The following is a 15,357-nucleotide window of genomic DNA, read 5'->3' as shown; positions in this document are numbered from 1 at the left end:
ATGAGTACTTCTGACACAATATGATGCTTGTTGATGCACCCTCCTTATTTGAGAGGTAGTGAGCATGGATTTCTCCTCTCAAGTTAAGAGGGAGTAAGGATGGACACTAGCTCTCCTTGTGTCAGGTGCTATGACGGATTATGATTGATATCCTAAGTCAAGTACATGAACATGGATATGGAAATGGTGAATTGGATAAGCATATTGGACAAACATTCTTGAGTCATGTATTGTGATGGATTAGGATGGAGGTCCTAAGCCAAGTATATGGACTTGGATAAATAATGGTTTGGTGGATAGACATTTCCTTGAGGGAAATGGTCCATTGGAGGACATACTCTAGGTATCATTAGTGGAGTATGTACCTCGGTGAGGTGGTGTGGTGTCCGATAGAATGCCTCCCAACATTGTGCTTTGATCTTGTAGAGAGATATAGTGTACATGTCAAGGCTTTGGTAATGTGACAATGTTGGCTATGTTGATACTATCATTATTAATTCTTATAAATCTGGATCTCTTCTTATGCAAATATTTCAACTAGGTTCAATCTTCATATTTATCTTTGTACTTGTATCAATTTTTATTTTATATAAAAGAAGAAAAATATTTGTATTTTTTCAAGCATGGGTTTCATGCTCAAGTCTAGGTTAAGCATGTTATTCATGTTTCAAGGTATTGTTGAATCAAGAAGAATATTTGTCATACATTAAAGTCCCATTTTGACTCTTTGTGACAAAATAAAAATATTAATTTTTGAGTCATGTAAATTCATTTGGTCCTCCAAGACCAAGTCAGCCCTGCCATGATAATTCAGGCCTATTGGGGCACCTTTTTACTCTCCTGGATGACTATATATAGGGAAGATCTTGTCCTCATTTGATGGCATGATAAGTGAGTTCAATCTGTAGCAAGAAGAAGGAAGCAAGAAGATAAAAGATCAAGAAAACAAGAGAAAGATAAAAAAGAAAACAAAAGTCTGCTTTTATGCTTAGATTCTCTCACACATACGAAGCTATGGTTTTTTCATAATTATAGGAAGCCAAGGATTACAGGTCTGAATTACAGACCTAAGATGGAGGGCTGAAATTTTGACTTGGAGAAGATTTTGTGAAGTTTGATAATCTTTGACTTGGTGAACTTTTACTTGATTAAGGAAGGCTTTTGGAAGAATAACTTGGTGCTTGGAGGAGGTCTTGGTCTTTGGGTCTTGGAGGTCTCATTTTAATCTGATTCTATAAGAAAAGGATTGTTTGGGTTTTCCCCAATTGTGGGGTTTTTCCCTGGCTTGGAGCCTATATCTTGTGTTGTTTGTGTCTTTGTGGTCCTCATGTTTTGGTAATTTCTTAATGAAATAAAACTACGTAAAAAAACACCAAAAAATATCACAAGTAATTATCAAGTTAGGAGAATCAAGTTTAATCTTAAAACACATTGATTTTCCAACATCCTCCATTAGGAGCTCCTTGGAGATGGGGAGATGCTCTATTTGTTTTTGTATTGCCTCTAACTAATTTTTAGGAATAAGAACTTGATTTATTATATTTGAAGCTTCTTGGCACATTATTTGAAAATTAATTTTAGATATTTAATTTTCCATTCCCAATGAAAAATCGGAGAACCTGTTATCAATTTCCCCCAAACTCGTTAAATAAGTTCCCAAAATCCAAGCTTATGAATCCATAATGGACTAAATATGAAAGGTAAATTGCCATAATACACTACATGTTTAATTTTTAAGGGAAATAGGATGGTGATAAGAACCACTCCAAGAAAATATTTTAGAGGAAACTGTTATATTTTGGTTTAAGAAACTAGCTGCAAGAAATTAATCTTGTTTCACAGCTATGCGACTTGGGCCTATCCTTCGATTACTCCACATATATTTTTTTGTTTGAGTCTTGATATCTATCAAACCTAATTTACTGATAAGGTCTTCCATATTCTCTTGAAGAGGGTCTCTAGTTGAGGATCCTCCTTTCTTTTCCACAATTGGAGAGTGGTGTTAAAGTCGCCTCCCAAAACACAGTCTTGGATCCAATCTGAGTCCTCTAGCATTTGCAAGGAAGACCAACATTATTTTTTTCTTGATAATGGATTTCATATAAATATTAAATAAAAAACATATCTTTTGATAATATATATTCAAAATTCAAACCACGAGCTAGTAAATAGTTGATTGACAAGAGAGAAAGTAAAAGTGAAGAGAAGACCACACATTGTACAATCCTCCTACTCCATGAGAATTTATTGTCCAAAGTTCACATTCTTCCCATAAATTTGAACATTTTCAAAGAACATCCTATTCCCCCAATTTAGTATCATGGAGGAGGAGGACTAATGGTTTTTCTTTTTAAACTAGGCTCTTAACTTCATCCATTTTTTTTTTATTTTTTTTTTATCCCAATCCTTTGCAATTTCGGGAGAGGAATTTCATCATTTGCTTGTGGATTAAGAGTGCCCTTTCATAGGGGTAGGTCCACTTCCTTTTCTAGTTTGCTCGAGTATCTTCAGGAAAGTTGCTTCTAATAACCTATGGGAACCCAACTCTTTATCTTTCTCTGCATGTGTGCTTCTTACGTCTCCATTTATTTTCCATCCCACTTTCGTATGTGGTTTTTCTTTATTTTCCCTTTCACCTTTTGATTTTTCATCTGCTAATCCAAAGGCAAAAATATCCTCGTGAGATTCTTGTTTTTTTGGGGGAATGAAAGACTTCCTCCTCCTCCTTTTTGGCTTCTTCCTTCATATCAATATGTTCTCGGAAAAGGTTATCCTCTAAGTGAGGCATATCAACATTTTAATCCTCGAATATTATGTGCTAAGAGTTTGCTAGAAGAATCTATTGATGGGTTGAATTTCAAATTTCACCATCTTCATCTACTAGGTTCAAGGCTTCAAATTTATTCCCTCTCGGGCCCTTGAGCTAGCTTGAGGAATATCCTTCACCTATAGTGGCCAATTTTTTGGATAAGAGGGGGCTTTAGATCTTGATCCATTTCCTTCTTGAGGTTTTGTAGCTGCACTTTTCTTTAAAGCTCACTTTCTTTGTTTTAGTTATTGCCTCTGATCACCCTCTTCATTATTTTTCTCAATTTCTTCCATATTTGGGCATCGATAGGAAAAATTCTCTTATTCATGGCATATCTTACTTTTGAATGGTAGTTGGTACTAATCTACCTATTGATAATGAGTCCAATTATCTAGCTGCAAATTGATTGTTATTGGTATCCCCTTATCTAGATCCACTTCAACAAAAATTCGAGCACAAGATTGCATTCCTTCTCAATGCTCAACACAATCAATATATCAACCCAAAGCATTACCGATATTCTTGAATGTTTCCTCATTTGGACAATGGAGAGGAATACATGGTAGCTTAACCTAAATTGGTACAATTGACGAGACATAAATTTTTGGGTTAAAATTTGGACTCCAACGATCTAAACAAAAACCTTATTCTCCCATGAAGTAAGGCATGTTACAAAAGATTAGATCTCGATCGTTTCATTTTTCAAAGAAGGTGAGAAAACCCCCTTCCGCATAAAGCTACCAAGAGTTGCCTCCTTATCTTGGACCTCCAATTTTTATCCACTCATTGATTCATAGAGCACGACGATTGCCACAATCCCATAAACTTCCCAATAAGACTCCTCTTAGCTAGCATGACGGCCATTGTTTGTGATTGATCAACATGGATAGCAATTTTTAGGACATCATCCAAGCTTTTCATAAATTGGGTTGGCTATGATCTTTGAAATCTTGGGCCATTAGTGACTAGGGAATTGAAGCTATGGATATGAGATGGAGGAGGAGGGTCTACCCCCCAGAGCTAGAAGCCATCAACAGCAACAGAGGGTTTTGCTAAAATAAGTTTTACTCTTCCAATATATAAAATTCAAAATTAATTATAAATACAATTAATCTATAAAAATAAAATATAGACAATAGTGTTGTTTTTGGAGATCGTCACTATGTGTGTGATGCAAGAATTGTGTCCAACGTTTCGAGTGGACACTCCACCCATCCTTAGGGACCTGGAATGAAGCTAGATGATTAGAAAAGAGTGCATATATGCTTAAATAGGTACAAGAATTAGAAATGAACGTTAGATGAAAATTATCATTCGAAGATTAGAGTGAATGATAGATTAGGGTGAATGATAGAATTCAAAGGTCAAAAGGAACGTTAAGATAAATATATATTTTTATTATAAAAATTAAATAAAATATTATAATTAAATATTTGATATTTATTATATTATAATAAATATAAATATAAATAATAATAATAGTACTCTAGATAGTTATGTTTAAATATTTAAATGAAAAATTAAAATCTCTATCAAATTTAATAAATTATGATAATTATATCACATAGTCTAACATATAGAAAAAATGGTCATTTTCCACTTTTTATAGGTAATTTTGTCCAAAATCTTATAGATATTTTTAAAAATCATAGTTTAAGTTGATGTTGATGAAAACTTTTGTAAACGGAGTGTTGTGTTCGTTGATATGTTCGACGTTTAAGTTGTTTAATCTACAAAAATAGAGTGTCTCAAGTGTTTTTTAGGGTGTTGAATCTATTTATGCATTCAAAATGCATTTTAAACAATAAGAAATCACAACCTTACTAAAAATTGTATTATCATTGCCAAAAAATCATTTAGTCTATTAATTAGACCATAATTACCAAATTTGAGTTCAAATTCAAAAACATTTTATAAAAAAAAAATTAGATTACTTAAAATTTAATAATTTTTTTTGAAACTATGCATCTTATAAATATTCACCTATATTATTTTTACACAGCTAAAATAAACAATTATATTATTGAAAATACAAAATCAAATAATTTTGAATCATAAATATTACAAATAAAATTATATACTACAATTTATGTATCTACATATATCTAACTACTAAATTATAACCATTAAATTATATAATTTTCGATAAAAACTGAATTTCAATACGAATTTCATATTTTATATATATATATATATATAAAATTCTCACATATATATTCATATTATAAATTTATAAATAAAATAAAACACAGATTTATATATATTATATATATATATATATAAATATATATATATTAATTATAATATATATAAATCTGTGTTTTATTTTATTTATAAATTTATAATATGAATATATATGTGAATTTAATATATATATATATATATATTAAATTCTCACATATATATTCATATTATAAATTTATAAATTACATACAACACATATGGTCTTACTCCATTGAATGTTACATATATATTTCATTAAAGACTCGTTGAAGAATTTACAATGAAAAATCTTGTCTAAAAGGTAAATCGTATGCCATCTTGTGGATCCGGAAGGGTTTCTAAAGAGCATAGAATTTGCTATGTTCTTTTTGTATCGATTTGTGAACCGATTATCCCGTATGGAATTTTGAATCTACGTATTAATCCATTTACTGAATTGTTGAATTTTCAATTTTTTAGGTGATTAAATTAACTATTATAGAAAGAAAAAAAAGAAAGAAAATTATTTTAACGTTTACCAAGCTAAAGATAGTTTATGGAACAAATTGTTTTTTCATTTGGTTGATGTATTCAACCCTCTTTCTTTGAAGCCTCACAATAAATGCTCCCAGCTTTTTGACAAACCCCTCACTAAATAGATTATCCCAAGAGCTAGTTGCCGGAATATCTACATAAATTTCCTTGTTGTCTTTGAAGGCCTCACATTCTAAAATGAAATTCTTTTTTTTTTCTACTTTTCCAAAAGAACAAAAAATACATACTCTTTCCTCCCACACTTCTTTTTGCCTTTTCCAATGCCATGTTTCACAACAGAGTTGATGAGAATTAGTCATTAACTAAGAAATAAGAATTTTGGCTTTCCAAGAAATATTGGCCTCTATGTACACTTTGTGTTTCACAACGGAGTTGATGAGAATTAGTCATTAACTAAGAAATAAGAATTTTGGCTCTCCAAGAAATATTGGCCTCTATGTACACTTTTTGTTGATGACTATGAGTGGGATTAAACACTTCAATATAGTAATTTCTCTTTCTCCCAAGCTCCTTATCCCAAGTACGCTTGTGGAACTTATCCATAACAAAAGATTTTATCTCTTTATTAAACCATTTGTTATTTTGCTGCATCCAAGTCTTTTTTCTTTTGCCCAATATGCCATTAAAGACAATCTTAGGCCATTTGCACTCTTCCATTTGCTCAATTTTTGTAAATACCTTATGACTCGCACCATAGCAATTGCTTCAATAGGAGCAACCGTTGTTTCACTTAACAAGATAACATAAGGAACTACACTTTTGATTTTAAATTTGTTTGTAATCAAATGTTTCTGAATTTTCTCAATTTTCCACTGCATGTCGGATGTATTGTTGACCCATAGTTCACAACCATAGAGAATCATCAGAATCACTAGAAGCCCAAAAAGAGTTTCAGTGGTTTTCCAGTCCGATAACTCTGCCTCTCTACACCGATTTTGAAAAGCATAAAATGCTTTCCAACCCCCCCAATTTTTTTTCTTTCTACAACCATCCCAACTTAGATTTTTGTTGAAGTCAATTCCAAGGTATTTGTAATCCACAACTTCTTCCAAAATGTTGTCTTCAAAGTAGAACTTATGTTGGTTATGTTTTCTTTTTTAGAGAAAACCACTACTTTCGTTTTGCTAATATTGACTTGCATCCATGTCCTTCTACAAAAATGTTCAAGGGATATTAAGTGCTCTTGCAAACCAAGAGCAGATTTAGAAATCAGAATAAGGTCATCTACATATAAAAGAAGCCTTATAACAAACTTGCCCGAATAGATACCATCACCCCCTTGCGAATTTAACCACTCCTCAAGCTTGTCGATATATAAACCAAAAAGGGTAGGAGACAGTGTGAAACCTTGCTTGACCCCGATATTGCTTCTAAAACTTTCAAAAATGTCTGCTGAAGTTCTAATTTTGACTTTCACCTCTTCATACAGCCTATGCACTGTTGTTCTCAAATATTTAGGAACCCCAAGTTCCTCCATTTTGTGCCTAAGTTTATCACTAGGAACTATGTCAAACGCTTTTCTGAAATCAACAAAGCAACAAAAGACTTCTTCCTTTTTCTCCCAAACTTTTTCAATGACGTGCCTTAAAGTTATGCAATGATCAATTGTGGAATGTTTATGCCTAAAACCTGCTTTCCCTTTAGCAAACTTATTTCTTTCTTCTGCCGACTTGATGAATTTATTTTCTAGCATGCTTCCAAATAGCTTTGTAAACAAAGGGTTTATCATTATGGTCCTATAATTGGAGGGATTATTGACATCACTGCTCTTGAAAAGAGGCATTGCCAGACTAGTCATCCAATCTGTGGGGAACCCTTGTTGTATGATCTTATTGAAATTTTTTATAATGTGATGTGCGCGAATCTTTGAGCCCCACTTTAGATACTCTGCTTGGATTTCAGCTAAGCATTTTTCTTTTCCAGCGCCCAACTTCTTGATACCCATCTCCACTTCTTGCATTGTGAAGAGTTCGGTCTTAGTTTTGACCAAGGGGACAGGGTTAACCTTGGGATCCTGCTCATACACTGTCTTGCATAGTCAAACCATTTAGAAGTTGTAATACTATTTTCAGTTTGCATCTTTCTCGTTTGGAGCTCCTTCAAAAATAATTTGTGATTATTTTTCCCAAGGAAGATTAGTTATTCCCTCCTTGAAACCATGAAATCGGTCTTTTTCTTTCTTAATATCTGCTTGTAAGATTCGAGCTCTATTTTATCCTTGCTTGACTCTTTCCACATTCTCCTTGCATTTTTTCATTCCTCGTCAAACCAATCATTCACCGGAAATCAATTGCTTCAAACTTCTTAATTTTTTCTTTTTTTCGCTTTGCAAGTGCACATTGAATTAAATGTGTTAATTCGTGACTGTGAAGGCCATGAATTGGGATTTTCTCCTTCTCGAAGAGTCTCTCTAGCGTCATTTTGAATGTATTACAATTTTCTGGAGTCAAAATAATTATGCCCTTTGGGAGATTTTGTTGAACACACTGAGTTTTTGACTCTAATTGCTTCTTTCCAATCCAAGAGAAGCTTAAATTAATTGGCTTGTGATATGATTTTAAGTCCTAAAGCTGATTTCCAATCAAAACTTCCTCCATTTTCTCACACAAACCATGTGAACAGATTACATAATCTACCACACTTGCTTCATTGTAAGTATTGCAAGTGAAATTACCGGACTTTGCCCATCTAGTCAAGCCATTACAAATGACTAAATCAAAGGCCCCACACAGAGTAAGAAATTGTTCACCAAAGAGATTACAGCCATTGTCCTCTGAAATTATTTCCCACTGATGATTACTCTCTTCTATAAGCCAAATAGAGTCGCAGTCTTCTTTACAACAAAGAATGCTAGCTTGCTCACTTGCAGTCCTAGCATTGAAATCACCCACTATAAGGACTTCACATAGCTGAGAATATGTTGCAATATTTGCTTTTAAGGCTACAAAGGGATCTTTGTTGTCAAGCCCTCTCCTTTTGTAGATTTTTGAAACTTGCGGTGCAAAATAACATGTTGCAATTCTGATGTGATTTCCATTCTCTAATATTTTAAACAAATGAATTGTTTATTTTAGTCTTCTTTTTCTAACTGAATGAGACAGACTTCTTTTCCCTCACTAATACCATGATACCCCCATGTCCTTTTCCATTCCCTGTTGCCTTGTTCCACACTGTCATCTTCTAGTATCCTACAAACAAAGGTGTCTTGCACCCTTCATGCTCATGTGTTTCTATGAGGCAAATTATGTCTCTATCTTCCGCAATAGGTCCTAACTCAGGTACTTGTCTCCATGACTAACCTCTGCAGTTCCAACAAACTAATTTTAAGGAAACTAGGGTATGACTTGATTGCTATTTATTTCGACATGCAAGACTCACATTTGAGTCTTTGTCCTTGCTTTCCCATACTGAACTTTCCTTATTCCCCGTTGAAGAGTTCGTTGCCTCTTCTTTATTACCATCTTACTGCTCTATTTTGGAAGGAGGTCCAAATCGCACTATCACAAATTTACTTTTATAAATCCATGCTCTCTTGCTACCCTAACCTTTAATCATCAATTATATTTAATATTTAAAAAATCATATTATAATCTAATTGTTTTGAATATAATTATATTAGCTGGTTTAGAACACATTTACTCAACTACATTAACTAATTTAAAATGTATAAACGATTTAAATAATTAATATAATAAATCTAAAACACAAATCTCTAAATAACTTTACTCACAAAAACTTCCATTCAAAAAAATTATAAAAAAATAAAACACTTTACTTTTATTGCGGAGTGTTATACCAAGTTCACTAAATTCCGATCATGGGAACGTTCAACCTCAAAGTATATGTCAAACAACTAGATACTCATCTCTAAATCTTTTCATTAGAAAGATTATGGGACGTGAAATGCTTGTGCTTCTTTTTTTCTTTTTCTTTTTTTAACTTTATGTCCTGCTCAATCGTCTATTATACACACTTTTTATATATGATTTTGAAAGCGCGAATATATTCGAAGATTTTTTAAACGTGGAATATCATATATATAATTTTACATCATATAACTTTCCTTAGTGTAGATTATTTAGGGGTTGAAGTAAGTTTGATGATAACATAGATTGTTCTTCAATTTAATATCATCTTTTTTACTTGGACTCAACTTAAAATTAAAAAAGACAGGTATATAATAAAAAGTAATAAAATAAAAGGTATTATGATCTTGCTGAAGAGAGCTTGCTAGAGAGAATGGAATATATATATGATTTGGTAGTGCAGTGACGAAGTGAGTCATCATTATAAATAAATTAATAATAGTTTTAAAATTAATTAGTTATTAAAATATTTTTTCATTTATATTAATATTTATTTTATCCATAATTATTCAAATATAATTATAATTATAATTTTAAATGTTTCCCTGGATGCGGGTGTTACTGCTGTCATAAATGGTTCTGATGCCAATTGTTAATACCGCGTACTGCATGTTGTAGAGCAGCGGGGCTCCTCAGACCTTCACCTTAAGTAAAATGGATGATCAACAGTTCGATGGAAACGGTGGTGTCTGCGCATTTATGGTTTACTTGGTTCGAAGCATGGCAAGGATGGTTATATTCATTACCACCCGGCTCTTCCCTCTCATGGTGTGTTTCAATTATTCTGGCTCTGAGTTCTGGTCCGCGAAAACTCCGGGAAGCAAGAGGGTCCTCCTTCTCAGAGGCGCGCCTCGCAGGCTTCAGGCACGTCTCAGGGGTAAGCAGCTCACTCATCCTTCTCTGGCTCACGCATTTTGTTTTTCAATTGCGCTCTCTGCTGTTTCTGTTGTTTCCGTAGCCCTTCTTTTGCTCTTCAATATGGTTCGACAAGGGGGCAGGAAGAGACCCAGAGGAACTCTCGATGATGGCTCTCGGCCTTCTGCCAGTAGCTCTGATAACCCTGATCACTCACCTGCTAATCTCCCTCCATCTCAGGCGAATGTGCAGCCCTCTAGCTCTGTTCGTAGGCCTATCCCAAACAATGCTTTTCAGACCACCCATTTTAAATTCCAGAGCAACCTCAATAGACCTCTGATCTCTGCCCACATCACCTTAATTATCTCTGAAGAAGAAAACCAGATTCATCCTCTGGCCTGCATCGCTCCGGAACCCTCTCAGAGCAGCGAGCAACAGTTGACCATGGGTAGCCCGGAGAAAGCTCTGGTGGAACAGACAGGCCATATTGATAGCCCGAGAATTACTCTGCCCCATGTAGATATTTTCCCTGCTGAGGGGGATGAAGCTCTGAATGACTCCAATCGCCCAATTTCAATCCCTGAGGACGATAAGGTCGGCAATGAAGTTCTGTGTTTGGCTAGTGACTGTCCAGCAGAAGAGAAGACCTCTGGCAGGGGCAAGGAAGACTAAGGCCACGCGGCACTGTTCTGGTTCATTTTGCTTTTTGTCTGTCAAGCAGACGACTGTTTCCAGGTTTCATTGATAACACACATGGCTCAATTCCATCAGCTTGAAGTTTTTGCTCAATTCCAGGGCAGGAGCAATGTTTTACATACAGACTTGCAATGGCTACTCGCTTCTATGCTCTCGTGCACAATCTCTCTTATCTACTGGTCCTTATCTGATATGTTTTTCTGTTATGAAGTTTTTTGTAGCACCTATGCTCAGAATCCTTCCATTCTGAGGCGAACTTGCTGTGTACAGAGGCCTCATGATTCTTCTGAGGCCTCGCTTGCATGTAAAAATATTTTTATTTTAAGTTAATAGATATTAGTCTTTGCCGAGAATTTTTTTTTTTAAATGTTTAATAGTTTTTTTAAGTTATTAAAATTAAATGAAAAATATTTTAAAATTTAATGACATTATATATAATATAAATTAATATGATAAAGTGTGTAGTTTAAAGAGGTGGTGTTTTCTTTTAGAAAATATAAGAAATTGAGGTATATTTTTGATAAAATTTGGTGATTTTTTTTTTGAAATTTAAGTTATATTTGTTATGTTTCAGAATTTTAGGTGTTTTAAATTTCTTAATAGTGTTGAATCTATTTCCACTGTTTAAAAACAATTCAAACACTCACATGATCAATTTGGAAAAATTCTAATTAGATTCACATAAAAAATTCACCGTCCATAAACAAATTATTCTCCTCATTAAACAACACCATTACAAAATCAAATTATAAAAAAAATAAACATATTTTAAAATGTTCAATTTATTTTTATATTAATCATTTAATTAATAATCACAAATCGTGAAATATCAAAATAATGCAACTCACGATGATATATACTTTTCCTAAAGCTTAACAAACAAATCTAGAGTAGGTTGAATTCAGATCTTCCCACAAATCCAAAAAGCATTTTACTTAAATAAAAGAAAATAAAAAAATATGTGTCTTTCTAAATGAATCACATAAAGGAAGTTTATGTTATTATATTTTAATAGCTAGCATTCTCTGCTGCTTAGTTTAATAAAATATTTTAATGTCATGATGTGTTGTATGTACTCCAAACAATAATAAAATTGTAAAATAAGTTATATGAATATTTGTTTAACCTTTTTTTATTAGTTTTTTTAATATAATTAAACATTTTTGGTAGATAAATATTATATATATAAAATTGGCATTGAAGAGAATGATAACAAGTTAATAATTATTTATTTAATATTGAATGATGGCAATTTTTTTATATAATGTTCATATTATAGTACAAGTGTCATGTCATTAGAGTATAAATTGATATAATGAGAGTTGTACAAATTGTACACATGTTATTTTTACATATTTTTTTCAAATTTATATAATTTAAATTATTTTTTTGTAAAGTTAAAAATAAAACCCATAAAAATTGTCTATTTAATACTTTACACCAGTGAGAAAATAGAATTTTTGAATTTAATTACAAATCATTTGTGTTTATGGTATAGTAATTAATATATAATGTTATTTTTCAAATTATTTATATTTATTGTACATAGTAATTAGTGATATAGTACATGGTAATTAATAATAGACTATACAAAAGTCAATCCTTGCCATCATTACACAATAAGAGGGGAGACATTTCAACCAATCATATTTGAGATAAATAGAAATAAATTTTATTTAAAAATAATAAATTTAATTTCATAATGTTAAACTTTGGATAGATTGTAAAAAAATTTAGTCAAAGAAAAACTAATAGCAAGTAAATGAAAAATTGAATGCGTTATATCTTGCAACAGTATGTATAATAATGAACACAAACTTGAATGCAAACTAGAGACAGTCATGAAGACTCTCGCTAAAGAGGTCCAATACCCACAGGGACCGTTCACGACAAGTGGAAGAAACCCGTATTGTGAGATGCAACATGCATGTTAGCATGCACTCTAATTTTATTATGGAAGGGAAACAACAAAATTGTGTCGATAATCTAGGAGATAAATTGGAAAGCGTTATTAGAACTCCAGATGAGTAAGGGGAACTAACTATTCTTGAAATTACCGAATAGAACCCGAATTGGACAAAAAAAGCTTGGCCTAAGCTTGTAGAAGTTGGCCAGAGAGAGACCCCAGTTCATGTTGACTAGAGTAAGGGAAAGTTATAGGCAAGGGGAATACATACCCAACTGTTCCAAATGAGAGTATTGTTGTTGGGAGGAGGTCCATGGGTCGTATTGAATTGAAACTAGTCACCACATGAGTGAAGATGTGACAGTCTTGGTGAGACGACGACACTACAATGTTGCTAAAATGCTTGGGCTTTGGATAGATGATTTTTCCGCTAGCTCGCCTCAGGCAAGATATTGAGAGCGTGATTGTCATAAAAACTAATTGTGAGGTCGTCTTGCCATGTCCCCACCAATTACCTATGTGAAATGGTGACAACCCACCCCATTAAAAACATCCCATTCAAGAATTTTTTCTCAATATTTTTTTTTGTTAAGCTTGGCAGGACCATTCCATTTTCTATTAAATATAAACAAGTTTACACCACACAAATATACCAAGTGGCCTCAACTTGCCCCAAAGGGAAACCAATTCTGTTTGGCACCGGTCTGCAGTATAAGCCATCCAAAAACAATATTGTCTTAGTCTTTCCGGCTAGGCTAGATATGTCTCTACGTCATGACAAAACATTACATAACTATATAAACTAATAATTACACATGAAAATTAAAAGCTATCCACATAAGAAAAAAATATGCATGGGTGTTGTTCTAATCCTTCTTCTCCTCTGAGACAGATGCAACAGGTGCCAGGTCCCGGGCGGATGCACGAGGCATAACATACAACTCCAGGATGCAAGGGATATGGCGGTCAATTATGTCTAGCCGAATATCATGCTTATGCAACTAAAAGAGGATTTTCTTCATATCCTTCTTGTAGTTCGACAGTCCTTATAGTGTCACCACCATCCCCACAGAGATCTGCTCCATAGCCTTGCCTAATAAACTCTTCAAGAGCCAATACAGGTACAGAGATTGCTTGAACTAAGTGATACTTCTGCGGGTGTTTCCCGGATCTAGGACTAAGGTCCTCCAGTTGTCGATCTCCTCCTCTGTCTCACTGCCTTGTTTCACTTCCTCTTCCCATTCTTCCAGCAGCTTCTGGATGCCCTCATCTGTACCCTCACGATAAGCTTATGCTGCTACTGTTATGAGGTGTTCGACTGATTTTCTGCCCTTGCATGACTCCGACGTGCTTGGCCCCTTATCTTGCCTGGGTGTCTGGCCTCTTCTACCACGCCCATGGCCTTGTGCAACTCACAACATGCCCTGTTGTCCTGAGCACTAATGACATTTGCAGTAAGTTAGTTTGAAAAACATGATTGAAACTATACACCACCTCACCCATTCCTTATTACTTGCAGTGGGGTACTTCTTGCCTTGCTTCTCTTCTCTACCCGTTCTCCCCACAATCATGCTGGGGTGGGTTGGAGCCCATAACCCCCGATGGGAAAGGCCCTGGCCCCAACCCCCTGGAGAGCCCTTTTCCCCTTCTCCAATTCTCTCAGTCATATGCAGATCTACCATCCCATACCTATGCCAAGCTCGCGATCCCCCCTTGCATTCTATTATATACCAGTTATGGATCTGATTCCTATCCCCCATTACCTCAGCCTTAGAGCTCTTGCCTCTCGGTTCCCCCTAGCATCATCTCCACCCACAATTTCTGGTCTTACCCTCACTCCAGCATGGGTTCCAGGTAACCCAGTGCTTACTATACGAATCTCAGGTATGGCTGCATCCTAGGACGCCTACTAGCTATTTTCCCCTGCCCCCACCTATGCTCCACTGTCCCTCCAGCGTTACCCTGTGACTGATGAGCTTCCCCCCCCCCCCCCCTTGTTGGCAAAGCGCGAAGCTTCCCATCCTAACAGTAGGCAATTGTCCTCCTAACTATCATGGGTTTCACTCACTTGACATAAGGAAAAGACGTAGAACCAGGCCATGGTGAGCGGTTTCCTGCACCATTGCCACCAACAATTTCCTATCCCCCAGATAGACCCCCTTACATCCCAGCTAAACCATAACAAAACCATAATTACAGGTTTGAGGTGGAGCCAAATAACATACCCGAGATCTGCAGTTGTTCGATGACGACGACCCTGGTTCTTTGCGTTCTGACGATCACCACCAGCTCTGAGCCACCACCTTTCTCCACAAATTATTGCGCTAAGACTGCATGTCGAAATGCCCCTCCATCCGGTATACCTTGTCGTTCCTCTAGTCCCGCCACCTTGCCCAATTCCCCAGCTTGCCATCATGCCGAGGGACACCGCACCCCCTTCCTCAAGCATGTGGGGGACAGCGGTATTA

Source organism: Pinus tabuliformis, chromosome Q (genome assembly GCF_031772625.1).
Source record: "Pinus tabuliformis cultivar Carrire ecotype Pingquan chromosome Q, CPIR1, whole genome shotgun sequence".
In the NCBI taxonomy this organism is placed as follows: domain Eukaryota; kingdom Viridiplantae; phylum Streptophyta; class Pinopsida; order Pinales; family Pinaceae; genus Pinus; species Pinus tabuliformis.
Note: the sequence above shows the minus strand (reverse complement) of the source record.